Source organism: Rhinopithecus bieti, unplaced genomic scaffold (genome assembly GCF_001698545.2).
Source record: "Rhinopithecus bieti isolate Rb0 unplaced genomic scaffold, ASM169854v2 scaffold_28163, whole genome shotgun sequence".
NCBI classification, from domain to species: Eukaryota; Metazoa; Chordata; class Mammalia; order Primates; family Cercopithecidae; genus Rhinopithecus; species Rhinopithecus bieti.
Genome location: NW_016813718.1, coordinates 1,163,350 through 1,176,491, shown reverse-complemented (window position 1 = coordinate 1,176,491; position 13,142 = coordinate 1,163,350). Strand labels below are relative to the sequence as shown.

The following is a 13,142-nucleotide window of genomic DNA, read 5'->3' as shown; positions in this document are numbered from 1 at the left end:
GTGTGGAGGATGGAGAAGCCTGCCTTTCTGCAGGATTCAGAATTCTTAGGAAGATTGGAGGAAGTAGAGTGGGAGCTGGGAGGTAGAGGAGGAGGAAAATGGCTCAGGCCCCTGACACCAGAATCCAGACTATAGAGTTTAAGAAACGAAACGCCTCCAAATCCTGCCCTCACAGCCCGCCTGGCGTGGGCTGGTTTTCTCAGCATCCCAGACATAAAGACTCCTCTGGTGCAACTCAAAATCAAAACCCAGACAGATAGGAAGCCGAATTTCCCCGAGACCTTCCCATTTCCTCTCTGCCGCTCTTTTTATTTTTTCTTTCATTTTTCTCTCTCCTTTTTTAAGTTATTTGTCTAGCACAGTTTTAGCTGAGCACTTCCTTCTAGAATATCGTTTTGCACCCAAATAACTCACACCACCTTCTTTATTTTTCTCACCTATAAATAATCAGAGGAGACGTAAACAATGACACATGAAGCACTGAGGATCTGAGATGTGTTCAGTTTGCTTTGAGTGTTAGTTAAATGGAGGGATGGGTGAGTGGGTGGATGAAGGCATCAACGAATTCACACAAAAAGGAGAAAAATTGATTTCAGCCCAACAGATGTTCTGTTACCATAGTGCAAAGGAAAGAATGATAGGTACTCTGTATTTTAACTGATGTGATCAAATAATGTGAATAATTAATGCCACAAGTAGAATTTTGGGGGTCTGAAATATCCCGAGTAACCCTCTACACAAGCTAAATGACTGCTATGTTGTCACTATCAAATATGCCCTCTGATTTGTGCTGTGTAGAGCAAATACCATGGCCAGTCTACTGAATTGGCAGGCCTCCTGGCTCAGGCACCACTGGACTCCAATGTTCAGAAAACAGACAGTTGCCATGTTGAGTATTCTGGCACTGTTGAGTTGGAACCGTCTGGAATCTTTCTGGATACTGACTGTTGGGCCCCTTGTAGTTTCTGGAATTTACCTGCGTCTAGGATCCACCTCTCTCCTCTGCACACAGGAGCTCATCTGCACTAAAGGATCAGAAGCAAATAGAATCTACCCTAGGATCCAAGCTCAAAGGATCTGGCTGCTTGCTGGTGTCTTGCCCTGGCCTCCCCTGGGTGGTGTTTGCCGGCCCAGGTCACTGAGACCAGCAGATCCTTCTAGGCTTTGCTGAACCTGGCTGGTAATAACTATCTGACCCTTCAATTCTTCCATACACTGAACTAGTTGCTCCAGTGAATCCCTTTCCTGGCCCACCTTGTTTTGTTTCTGCCTTTCTGTCTCTCCCACTTTCTCACCCTTTCATAGAATTCAGCAACTGTTTTAAAACAAATAGCTTTATATGAACAAAAGGGCTAGATCATGAACTGCACTGGTTATTTGGAAATCTAGGTTCTGGTCCTGCTACCCCTTCAACTTGAGTTCTTTACAAGTCTGTTTAAAAGTTTCTAGACTGGTTTGTTTTTTGTTTGGCTTTTTTTTTTTTTTTAGACCGAGTCTCGCTCTGTGGTCCAGGCTGGAGTGCAGTGGTGCGATCTTAGCCTCAACCTCTCTGGGCTCATGTGATCCTCCTGCCTGTCCTCACTGTAGCTGGGACTATAGGCTCACATCACCACACCTGGCTACTTTTTGTATTTTTTTTTTTTTTTTTGGTAGAGATGGGGTTTCACTGTGTTGCCCAGGCTGGTCTCGAACTCCTGGGCTCAAGCAATCCTCCCTGTAATCACAAAGTGCTGGGATCACAGTTGCGAGCCACTGTGCCTAGCCTCTCCCTATTCTTTAACAACTTTTGCTTTACATATTCTGAATATATGTCATTAGATGAAAACATGCTCATGAGTATTTTATCTTCTTGTTGTAGTGTTTCTTTTACCTCTAAGAAATATTTCCTCTTAGTTTCTTTTCACCTTGACTTCAACTTTGATATTAATATTCCTATACCCACTTTGTGTTAGTATTTTCCAGATATGGTAAGTTGATCAAAAAGATGACACAATAACTCCTTCCCTTCCTGAATCCATACCCCTTGCCATGTGACTTTGCCACTGTTCTAATAAGATGTGAATTCCACTTCCTCATATGTTGAATCATGGTTGGCATTGTGACTTGTGAATACAGAAGGCAGCAGAACTAATGCTATGGGACATCTGAGTCTAGTCCTCACCAGGTCTCCCAGCTGCTGATCTCATCACCTGGAACGCTGCTCCCACCATGTGCAGAAGCCTGGGTTAGTGTCCTGGAGGATGAGAGACCATGTGGAGGGCAAGGTTGACCAACAGCCTGCACCAGCCATGTAAGACCATCTGAGATGACTATAGCTGCATGAGTGACCCCAGGGGAGACATGCAGAGACGTGTCCAGCTGTCTTACTTGTTACTTTAAGCCATTCAGTTTTTTCTAAGATAAAAAAGTTAGTTTTTCTAGGCAGAAATAGTATGTAAATGGCCGGGCGCGGTGGCTCAAGCCTGTAATCCCAGCACTTTGGGAGGCCAAGATGGGCGGATCATGAGGTCAGGAGATCGAGACCATCCTGGCTAACACGGTGAAACCCCGTCTCTACTAAAATACAAAGAACTAGCCGGGCGAGGTGGCGGCGCCTGTAGTCCCAGCTACTCGGGAGGCTGAGGCAGGAGAATGGCGTGAACCCGGGAGGCGGAGCTTGCAGTGAGCTGAGATCTGGCCACTGCACTCCAGCCTGGGTGACAGAGCGAGACTCCGTCTCAAAAAAAAAAAAAAAAAAAAGAAATAGTATGTAAATAATTATACAAGTAGTACGTGGATTTGACCAAAACCTTGAAGCTGACGTGCAATGAGCTAAAATTTGGAAAATGCTTAATGAGAAAATGGCTTAAAGAGCTATTCGGTACTCTGAATTTCCCAAAGGCAAGGACCAATATTTACCCACCTCTGATATCTCCCCTGGAACCTTACACAGTACCTGGAACACAGTGGACTCTCTACAAATACCAAATTGGGAATTAACTCTTACTATAAACACTGGGCGTCAGCCCTGGTTCTTCCGGGCTCCAAAACTAACATATGAGTAGATTTCTCCAGGTAGATAGGAGTGAAGTAAACCCCAAAGAATCAGGAACTAGAGCTAAGTAAAGAATAAACCCCGAGAAGCTTTGAGTAAAAAAGGATACCATTTGCACATTGCATATTGGAAAACAAGTAGAAAGTCCAAAAACAAAATAAAAACTTACAGCAAGAAGAAAAGAACAAAGCCCCACAAACTCTACAGCTTAAGTTAGCCTAACCACAGCTGACGTACTGCTTCTGAAAGAACTAAATGACAAGTTGAGAGACAGGCCCCGTTGTAAGGTCAGCTGTTCTTGAGAAGAAACTAAATTCAAAACTAGACAAAACTCTCTCACTACTAAAAACGTATATAGACAGGGAAGCATTTTTTCAAGTTATACTAATAAGTTGACTTGGATGCTTTAATAGCTTTCATGAAGAATTCTGAAAATTGTTTAACATATTTGAGGAACTCCACAACTACTTAGAATAAAAAGAAAAGCAACATTTTAAAATTTAGCAGTATCTCAAAAAAGAAAAACCTAGTTACATGTTCTCGTAAAGAAGTTTCACTATTAATATAAAATGCTCCAAAAGTTTAGTTCATAAGACATATTCAAAATATATACCCAGTAATCTAAATTTAGACAGTAGAGTAGCAATATAATTTTGGTTTTCCAAAGATTACCAAGCATGAAGTAGCAATCTCCTTGGGGTGTTGCCAAACCAGGTGTCTCTATATCCCATGAGATCTTAACACCAACATGCTAAATATCAGCATCTCTGCCTTCAAGATGAGAGTTGTCCTCACTTTCCTCTTCGGGGCCTGCCCACCAGATTTTCAGCATGATGCCAGCTCACTGCCATTTTCCACATGCCAGAATAAGGTTTCTCTTTCAGGTGTGGGATTTTCAGAGGATCCATCAATTCAGCAAAGTTACATTGTATGCTGCTCTGCTCTTTATGTCCACTTCATCTTGTCCATCACGGGATGACCCCACGCCACCACTGGGGAAATCTGCAGCCAAACACACTGGCACAGCCTCCTCATTAGCCTTCTCTTTGGCAGCAAGTCCTTCCAAAGCCTAGATTATTTCTCTCTGCGGGTAGTCATTGACCCTGAGGAAGGTCTGACAAGCAGCAGCTATTTCAGCCTCAGTGTATTTTATTTTATTTTTTGAGACAGAGTCTCACTTTGTTGCCCAGGCTAGAGTGCAGTGGCACGATCTTGGCTCACTGCAGCCTCTGCCTCCTGGGTTCAAGCGATCCTCCTGCCTCAGCCTCCCGAGTAGCTGGGACTGCAGGTGCATGCCATCACGCTAATTTCTAATTTTTGTATGTGTGTGTGTATATATATATATATTTTTTTGGTGGAGACAGGGTTTCACCATGTTGGCCAGGCTGGTCTGGAACTCCTGGCCTCAAGTGATCTGCCCACCTTGGCCTCCCAAAGTGCTGGGATTACAGGGCATGAGTTACTGCACCCGACCCTCGGTGTATTTTATATTAGACCCTTTCACTGGCCATGGTACCATAAAGAACCTAGTGTTCAGGTACTTGTAGGTGCAGCCTGGATTACCAATGAGGATGGCAGATACTGGAGTGAGCAAATCTTTGCCTTGGATCCTAACCAGGTCGCAAAATAAGCAGCCATGCTTGTGCAGGGTGAGAAAAGCTTCTTGAGCCTCTTTTTTTTTTTTTTTTTTTTTTGAGACAGAGTCTTTGCTCTGTCGCCCAGGCTGGAGTGCAGTGGCGCGATCTCAGCTCACTGCAAGCTCTGCCTCCCAGGTTCATGCTATTCTCCAGCCTCAGCCTCCCGAGTAGCTGGGACTACAGGTGCCCGCCACCACGCCCGGCTATTTTTTTGAAAAATATTTTTAGTAGAGACAGGGTTTCACTGTGTTAGCCAGGATGGTCTTGATCTCCTGACCTCGTGATCCGCCCGCCTTGGCTTCCCAAAGTGCCGGGATTACAGGCTTGAGCCACCGCGCCCGGCCTCTTGAGCCTCTTTATGGAGCTCCCCAGATACACCGCCAGCTTCTTGGAGAATGAGTTTAGGATATTTCTTTTTCTTTTTTTTTGAGACGGGTTCTTGCTCCGTCGCCCCGGCTGGAGTGCAGTGGTGCTATCTCGGCTCATTGCAACCTCCGCCTCCCAGTTTCAAGCAATTCTCCTGCCTCAGCCTCCCACTTAGCTGGGATTACAGGTGCCTACCACTACACCCGGCTAATTTCTGCATTTTTAGTAGAGACGGGGTTTCACCATGTTGGCCAAGCTGATCTCAAATACCTGACCTCAGGTGATCCACCTGCTTCGGCCTCCCAAAGTGCTGGGATTACAGGCGTCAGCCACCGCGCCCAGCCTAGTTTAAGATATTTCATCTGCCACTGCTGATAGAATTCATCATCTTTGGGGGTCAGATAAGGAAGACAAGTGTCTTCAAACTCTTCAAAATGCCTCAGTTTCTTAGCTTTGCACTCTTGTTCCTTGGCAGTCAGGTTCATGCTGGCAGTTCATGCGGCCACTAAAGCCACCTTCCTAAGTCATTAAGGTTTTATTTTTTGAGACAGACTCACTCTGTCACCCAGGCTGGAGTGCAGTGGGCACAATCTTGGCTCACTGCAACCTCCACCTCCCGGGTTCAAGTGATTCTCCTGCCTCAGCCTCCCGAGTAACTGGGATTACAGGCGCATGACACCACGCCCGGCTAATTTTGTATTTTTAGTAGAGACAGGATGTCACCATGTTAGCCAGGCTGGTCTCGAACGCCTGACCTCAAATGATCCACCCACCTTGGCCTCCCAAAATGCTGGGATTATAGGCATGAGCCACTGTGGCTGGCCCTAAGTCATTGTTTTGAGGGTGGTTTGCTACACTGCAATAGATAACTGAGACAACAGGTGTATAGTTTCCCTGCATCATTTTGTTTTAGATATACCTTTCATGAAGGGCACCTACCTGGAGTTTAGAAAAATCTAATCTGTATGTTACATGTTTAGTAGTCATTGGATTCAACTCTTTCATATCTATTTAATTATTGCTACATTTGTACTTATTCTTGGCATCTTCTTTTGGGTTTTCTAATTACCATGCTGTGTTAGTTTCCTGTAGCTGCTATAATAAATTACCACAGGCCCAGCACGGTGGCTCGAACCTGTAATCCCAGAATTCGGGAGGCCAGGGAGGAAGGATGGCTTGAGGCCTGGAGTTTGAGACCAGCCTGGGCTATATAGCCAGATGCTATCTCTACAAAAAAATAAAATAAAATAAAATAAATTGAAAAAATCACAAACTTAGTGCCTTAAAACAACACAAATGTATTGTCTTATAGTTTTGAAGGTCAGAAGTCTGAATGGGTCTTATGGGCTAAATCAAGGTGTTGTCGGAGCTGCATTATTTCTGAGAACTCTAGAAGAAAATCTGTTCTCTTGCCTTTTCCACCTTCTAGAAGCCACCTGCATTTCTTGGCTCACAGGGTGCCTTCCTTCTTCATTAAGACACATAATTTCATCCCCTGTTTTTGTTGTCACATTTCCTCTGTAACTAATCCTTGTGATTACATTGGGCCCACCCAGATAATCCAGGATAATCTTTTCATCGAACTACTTAATCACATCTGCAACATCCCCTTTTGTTTTGTAAGGTGACATACTCACAGATTCCAGGAATTAGGACAGGAGATTTTTTGAAAGAACCAAGAAGGATTATTTAATCTACCACACATCCCTTTTCCTGGTTTCTTTTTTTATCCTCTTTTTTGCTTTCCTAATCTATCAAGATGCTCTTGGCTGCAAAGTAGCAGAGGCCTTAGTTAAACAATGCTGTAATCAACAGAAAGACAGAGGGCTTACACAATTGGAAACCCAGAGGAGAGTAAGTCCATGACTCAGCAGCGCCATCACGGACCCTGGTTCTTTCCATCCCTCCCATCTGCTACCCACAGCATCAGCTTCATCCCGAGGCTGGTTCCTTGAGTGGCCAAGGGATGAGGCTTGAAGTGTCCTTATTCACACCCACTGAGGGACAGAGTTGAGTATCTATCACTTTCCATTTGGACCAGGTTTCACAAGCTTGGCACTATTATTATTAGTAGTAGTAGTAGTAATAGTAGCAGTAGTAGTATTAGTAGGGATGGGGATCTCACTCTGGAGCTGTCTCACTCTGTTGCTCCAGGCTGGAGTGCAGTGGTGTGATGACAGCTCACTGCAACCTTGAACTCCTGAGCTCAAGCAATCCTCTTGCCTCAGCCTCCCAAGCAGCTGGGACTACAGGTGCACACCACCACACTGGACTCATTTTTAAATTTTTTGTAGAGATAGGGCCTCAATATGCTGCCCAAGCAGGTCTCAAAATCCTAGGCTCAAGCGATCTTCCTACCTTGGCCTCTCAGAGTGTTGGGATTACAGGCGCGAGCCACTGAGCCCTGCCTTCCTAGCAGTTTCCAAATCCGCCCTGCAGTTTTCCCAATACCTGCAGGACCAGCTTTAAAGTGACCACAGCAGAGATGCCAGTGCAGATGCTGGAGCCCTTCCTCAGAAGTCTGAGTTTCAATTATGCAGAAGGCTCTTCCTCCAACTTCTAAGCTTTAGTGGTTCAACTTCTTCCTTTGTTCTCTCAGCCCAACAGTGGGTAGCTGCGTCTTGCAGTTGCTAACTTATGTGATTCGGCAGATTTGTTTTTTTGACTTTTCAGTTATCTAGTTAATAACCGTAAACCTAGTTAACAGTTCTCTGTATTACATTGTCTCTGTTAAATAATTGGTATAGTTTCTGTCCCCTGACTGATATATCTTTATAAGCTTAATTCTCTATCATAATACGTTTGTTCATGGTTGTGATTTGCATCTCTGGGAGGGTTAGGTTCTAAGATCAGGGTATCAAATAAGAAAACTTGTTGGTCCTCCAATATGCTACCTCCTTAATGTAATCGAAATTGGCTGTTGGCTCTGGGATGGAGCCAGCTACCCTAGCTAAGACCCTGCTAGGCAGCACTGGGCAGAATTTGGCAGCTGAGGAGAAGGCCTCTCATCTGGCTGTGGTCAATGTCAGTTCCTCAGGGGTCTCTGCAAACAGAACTGGAAGTTTATGCTCCCTTTTACCCCACAGGCAGAAGGTCCCTCTGGGAGAAATTCATAGACCAGCTCTGTGCTGAGATTTCAGTTTAGCTTATAGAGCTGCTGGATTTCCATTTTCCCCTGCTCCAGGGCTAGTTGGACTACCCCTCCCTCCCTGTCTTCCCTCCTTCTTTCCCCATGAAGACATTTTTCAGCTCCCTCGTCTTCTTTCTCCTTTTTGCCAGGGGCCATTGAATGCTACCTCATTTCAAATCACTTTGTGTTAGTGCCCTCCTCCCAGCCCCCATATCCTCTGGCATGTGCCTCATCCTTCCTGGCATGGATCCCACATGTCTCAGATGGGAGAAGGCATGCATGGATTCTTACCAGTCCCAGGTACTGTGAGCAGTGGCCAAGCTTGGCATTTCTTGTAGCCCGGATGTCATGGAAGAATTCATACTTGCTACCTACAGATAAAGAAACAGAAAATCAATGACTTACCAAAGGCCTTTAGCCTCTCCTACTACCTAATTTAAAAAAAAGACCAAAACTCAAAAACAAAAAAGAAGCAAACAAAAAACAGCAAAACAATGGGCAAAAGGTTTGAACAACCATTTTATAAAGATACACAGATGACCAATAAGCACACACAAAACATTGCTTAACATCATTAGTTTGGCAATTAATGACATGCTCAAATTAAATATACAATGCAAATTAACATGCAAATTAAATACACAATGAGATACTATTACACACCTGGTAGAATGGCTAAAATTAAAGACTGACAATATGAAGCATTGGTGAGGATGTAAAGCAACTGGAATGCTCAACATTACTGGTGGGAATGTAAAGTGGCACAACTAATTTGGAAAAACAGTTCCATAGTTTCTTATAAAACTAAACATAGGGGCCGGGTTCTGGGGCGCATGTCTGTAATCCCAGTGTTTTGGGAGGCTGAGGTGGGAAGATCCCTTGAGGTCAGTAGTTCATGACAAGCCTGGGAAACATGGCAAGACCTCATTTCTAATTAAAAAAAAAAAAAAAAAAAAATTAGCTGACAGTGGTGGCATGTGCCTATAGTCCCATCTACTGGGGAGGCTGAGACAGGAGGATTGCATGAGCCCCGGAGCCTGAGGTTGCAGTGAGCTATGATCGCATCATTGCACTCCAATCTGGGCAACAGAGATAGACCCTGTCTCAAAAACATAGCCCCAAACAACCACCAAACATAGGACCTTTATCAAAATTAAAAACATTTGTGCATCAAAGAACACCATCAAGAGAGTGAAAAGGCAAGCTACAAAATGGGAGAAAATATTTACAAACCATGTATCTGATAATGGGTTAATATCCAGACTATAAAACAACTCCCCAAACTCAACAACAAAAAAACAAGCAACAGGATTTAAAAAATAGGCAAAGAACTTGATAGACATTCCTCCAAAGGAGATATATAAATGGCTGATAAACCCATAAAAAGATGCTCACATCACTAATGATTAGGGAAGCGCAAATCAAAACTACAGTGACAGAGTGCTTCATTTCATTAGGATGGCTATTATAAAAACAGCAGCAACAACAACAAACCAAAACATAAAATGGCAAGTGGTGATGAAGATGTGGAACTCTTGTGTATTGTTAGTGAGAATATAAAAATGGCACAGCTGCTGTGGAAAACAGTACGGTGGCTTATCAAAAAATTGAACATAGAATTAACTATATCTTCCAGGAATTCCACTTTTAGATCTACACCCAAGAGTACTGAAAGCAGGGACTCAAACAGATATTTGTACACTGATGTAGCAACATTATTCACAATAACTAAAAGATGAAAACAACCCAGCGTCTATTGACAGATGAATGTATAAACCAAACGTAGTATCGCATATAATGAAATATTAGCCGGGCGCGGTGGCTCAAGCCTGTAATCCCAGCACTTTGGGAGGCCGAGACGGGCGGATCACGAGGTCAGGAGATCGAGAGCCATCCCCGGCTAACACGGTGAGACCCCGTCCTCTACTAAAAAAATCAGCAAAAAACTAGCCGGCGCGAGATGGGCGGTGCCTGTAGTCCCCAGCTACTCCGGAGGCCTGAGGCAGGAGAATGGCGGCGTAAACCCGGGGACGGAGCTTGCAGTGAGGCTGAGATCCGGCCAACTGCACCTCAGCCTGGGCGACCAAGAGGGCGAGACCTGTCCGTCTCAAAAAAAAAAAAAAAAAAAAAAAAAAGAAAATATTATTCAGCCTGAAGAAGAAATGTTTTGATTGATGTTACAACATAAATAAACCTTAAAAATATTATGCTAAGTGAAATAAACCATACACAAAAGGACAAATATTGTATGATTCCACTTTTATGAATATTTAGAATAGTCAAATTTGTAGAGCTAGAAGGTAAAATAGTGGTCATTGGGCTTGAGGGAGGAGGGAATGGAGAGTTATTGTTCAACCGGTAAGGGGTTTCGGTTGAGATGAGAAAAAAGTTGCAGAGATGAATCGTGGAGATGGTTGTACAACAATGTAAATGTATTTAATGCCACTGAATCACACACTTAAAAAGGGTTAAAATGGTAAATTTTATGTTCTGTATATTTTACCACACACAAAAAAAAAAAAAAAAAAAAAGCCAGGCACGGTGGCTTATGCCTGTAATCCCAGCACTTTAGGAGGCTGAAGCGGATGAATCATCACTTGAGGTCAGGAGATATACAAAAATTAGCCAGGCGTGGTAATGTACTAAATGCCACTGGATTGTACAATGTAAAAATAGTTAAAATGGTAAATTTTATGTTATGTGTAATTTACCACAATAAAATGCTAAAAACAAAGAAACTATACATAAACATACATTATGACCCAGCAATTCCATTTCTGTATTTATCCAAGAGAAATAAAAATAAAAATACTTGTACACATATGCTCCTAGAAGCTTGTAAAAGTCCCACACAGGAAAGAGCCTAGGATGTCCATCAATAGGAGAGTGCTCAGTCAACTGTGGTATATATGATCAATGGACAACTATTGAAGTCACTCAGAAAGAGCCTAGGATGTCCATCAATAGGAGAATGGCTCAGTCAACTGTGGTATATATGATCAATGGACAACTATTGAAGTCACTCAACTAGTTGGTTGAGCAGAAACATGGACTTAGGTTGTTTTACTCCAGTTTCTTGTCTTTCCTCTTCCCCACAAGGTGGGCTTTCCTACTCGCCCAAAAATTTTGACCTAAGGAACACGTTGAGTGTTACTGAAACCCCAGAGCTCCCCGGCGGGCTCTGTTGAAACTCTTCCTTTCTCCTCTCACAGGAAAGTCCCCATCATAATCTGTGCTGTGGCCTCCAAGACCTCTATCTGGTCCAATAGGTTTGGGTCCATCCCTTGCCAGGATTGCCAGAGGAACCCTCCCCATTCCTCAGCAGTGGGGAATCTAGGCACAGCAGCACCCAGCATGCCTGGGTCGTGGTTTTCACCTCTCTAGGGGTCAGAGTTCTAACTCGTCTCTCCCATATTTCAAGTTGGAATGCTTTGGCCACCATCACGCAGGCTTCTGTGAGCCTGACAAGAGCCTCTCTTGAGGGTGACCCCAAGAGGCACAGAGTTGTCAAGGCCAGGCACACTCACTGTTCTCCAGGTGGCAAAATGAGCCATCTACTCCATACAGTTTGAGGGCATGGACTCTTCAGTTGCACAATCTGTATTTGAATCTTAGCTTTACCACTTGTTTTGGTAAATTGCGCAGCCTCACTGTGCTGCACGTTCCTCATCAGTGAAAGGAAACGAGAATGCTACTTGCTTCATAGGGTTGCTGTGAAGATGAAATTGCTTCATAGGGTGTCAAGTTCTTGGAGTGGTGCCTAGCATATGATAAGCACTATGTAAGTGTATTATTTTTACCCACCAACCACCATGTTCTCCATGTTCTTTGAAGGCTGTTGTTCTCCAACAAGTGAAAAGAAATAATTAATGCATCCTGTATCAGTCAGGATTCAGACACACCAGTAGTTTGAATAGGGACATTTTAATGTAAAAAATTATTAACTAGTAAAGGAGGTTTAATTACTAAGAAGGGTAAATGGAACTCTAGTTAATTCAGGAATAACAAAGGGAGCAGTCACTACCTCTAGGGCTGACATAAGGAACCCAAGGAAGCAACAAACTCTCCCTCCCATCCAAGGCTGAGATTCAGAGCCCACTGGTGAGGGTGGCGACGGGGCCTGTGGATGGTGGAGGAGTTTGCTGAGGTGCTGCAGGCTGAGGATGGCAAGCAGGAGACTCTGTTGGGTGTTGGCAAAATCTCACCGGGAAGCCGCCCACTGACAGCTGTGCTGTAGGAGCCAGAAGAAAAGCACTGAGCTAGGAAGAGAAGTCCCTTCTAGTGTTCCTCTAGCACTTTCTACTGACAAGACTCAACAGTGGCACCAGCTGACAAGACAAATACTTTCAGGGTCCAGCTCCAGGATCACAAGGCAGGGCCAAGAAGGGCGAATTTGGAGCAGAGCAGTATGAAATAGACTGGTACACACCCCATCCGTGTTCTTATAGAGACATTTAGCAAGGAGTTTTCCCTAATTATGGTTTATATATTTATAGTAATACAAAAGGGAGCTAGGATTAGGGTGACCATATGTTCCAGATTGTCCGGGACAGCACAATTCATGCTTGTTGGTCCAGTATTATTAATAGTGCTCCTTTTGACTCTCAGAAATGTCCCTGTTTGGAGGATAAAGTATGTGGTCACATTATCTACAGATGCATCAGCTTCCATCAAACTAACCTTCCCACTGCTAGTAGCTAGAAATTCTGTAAATACCCTACCCTACCCCCAATCTGTCTGAATGCAGCAATGAGCCACCAAGGCAGCAGTCTAAGGGCTAAGGGGCCAAAATTTCATGGAGAAGTGCATTCAGGTGAGCTCAGCACCCTGAGCTGCTGTCCTCCTTGAAGTGTTTGTCAGTGACAGAAACTATGAGGCTGAAAAGGTGGGCAGAAAGCAATGGCTCTCCAGAGGAAAATATGATTGAAAATACATTGAGTCACAGGAGAGATTTTTTTTTTTTTTTTTTTTTTTT

General features: G+C 43.8%; 1 long non-coding RNA gene across 1 annotated transcript in view; it reads right to left on the bottom strand.

Annotated features, from left to right (window-relative positions):
• Positions 1–2,762: 2,762 nt before the first annotated feature.
• The window catches only part of LOC108513225 (uncharacterized), an 18,895-nt gene continuing 8,515 nt past the window's right edge, over positions 2,763–13,142 (bottom strand). The window contains exons 2-3 of the long non-coding RNA XR_001880824.1: positions 8,459–8,538; positions 2,763–4,051 (exon numbers count right to left, since the gene is read on the bottom strand). This is a non-coding gene — a long non-coding RNA (uncharacterized LOC108513225). The remainder of the gene's footprint in view (positions 4,052–8,458; positions 8,539–13,142) is intronic.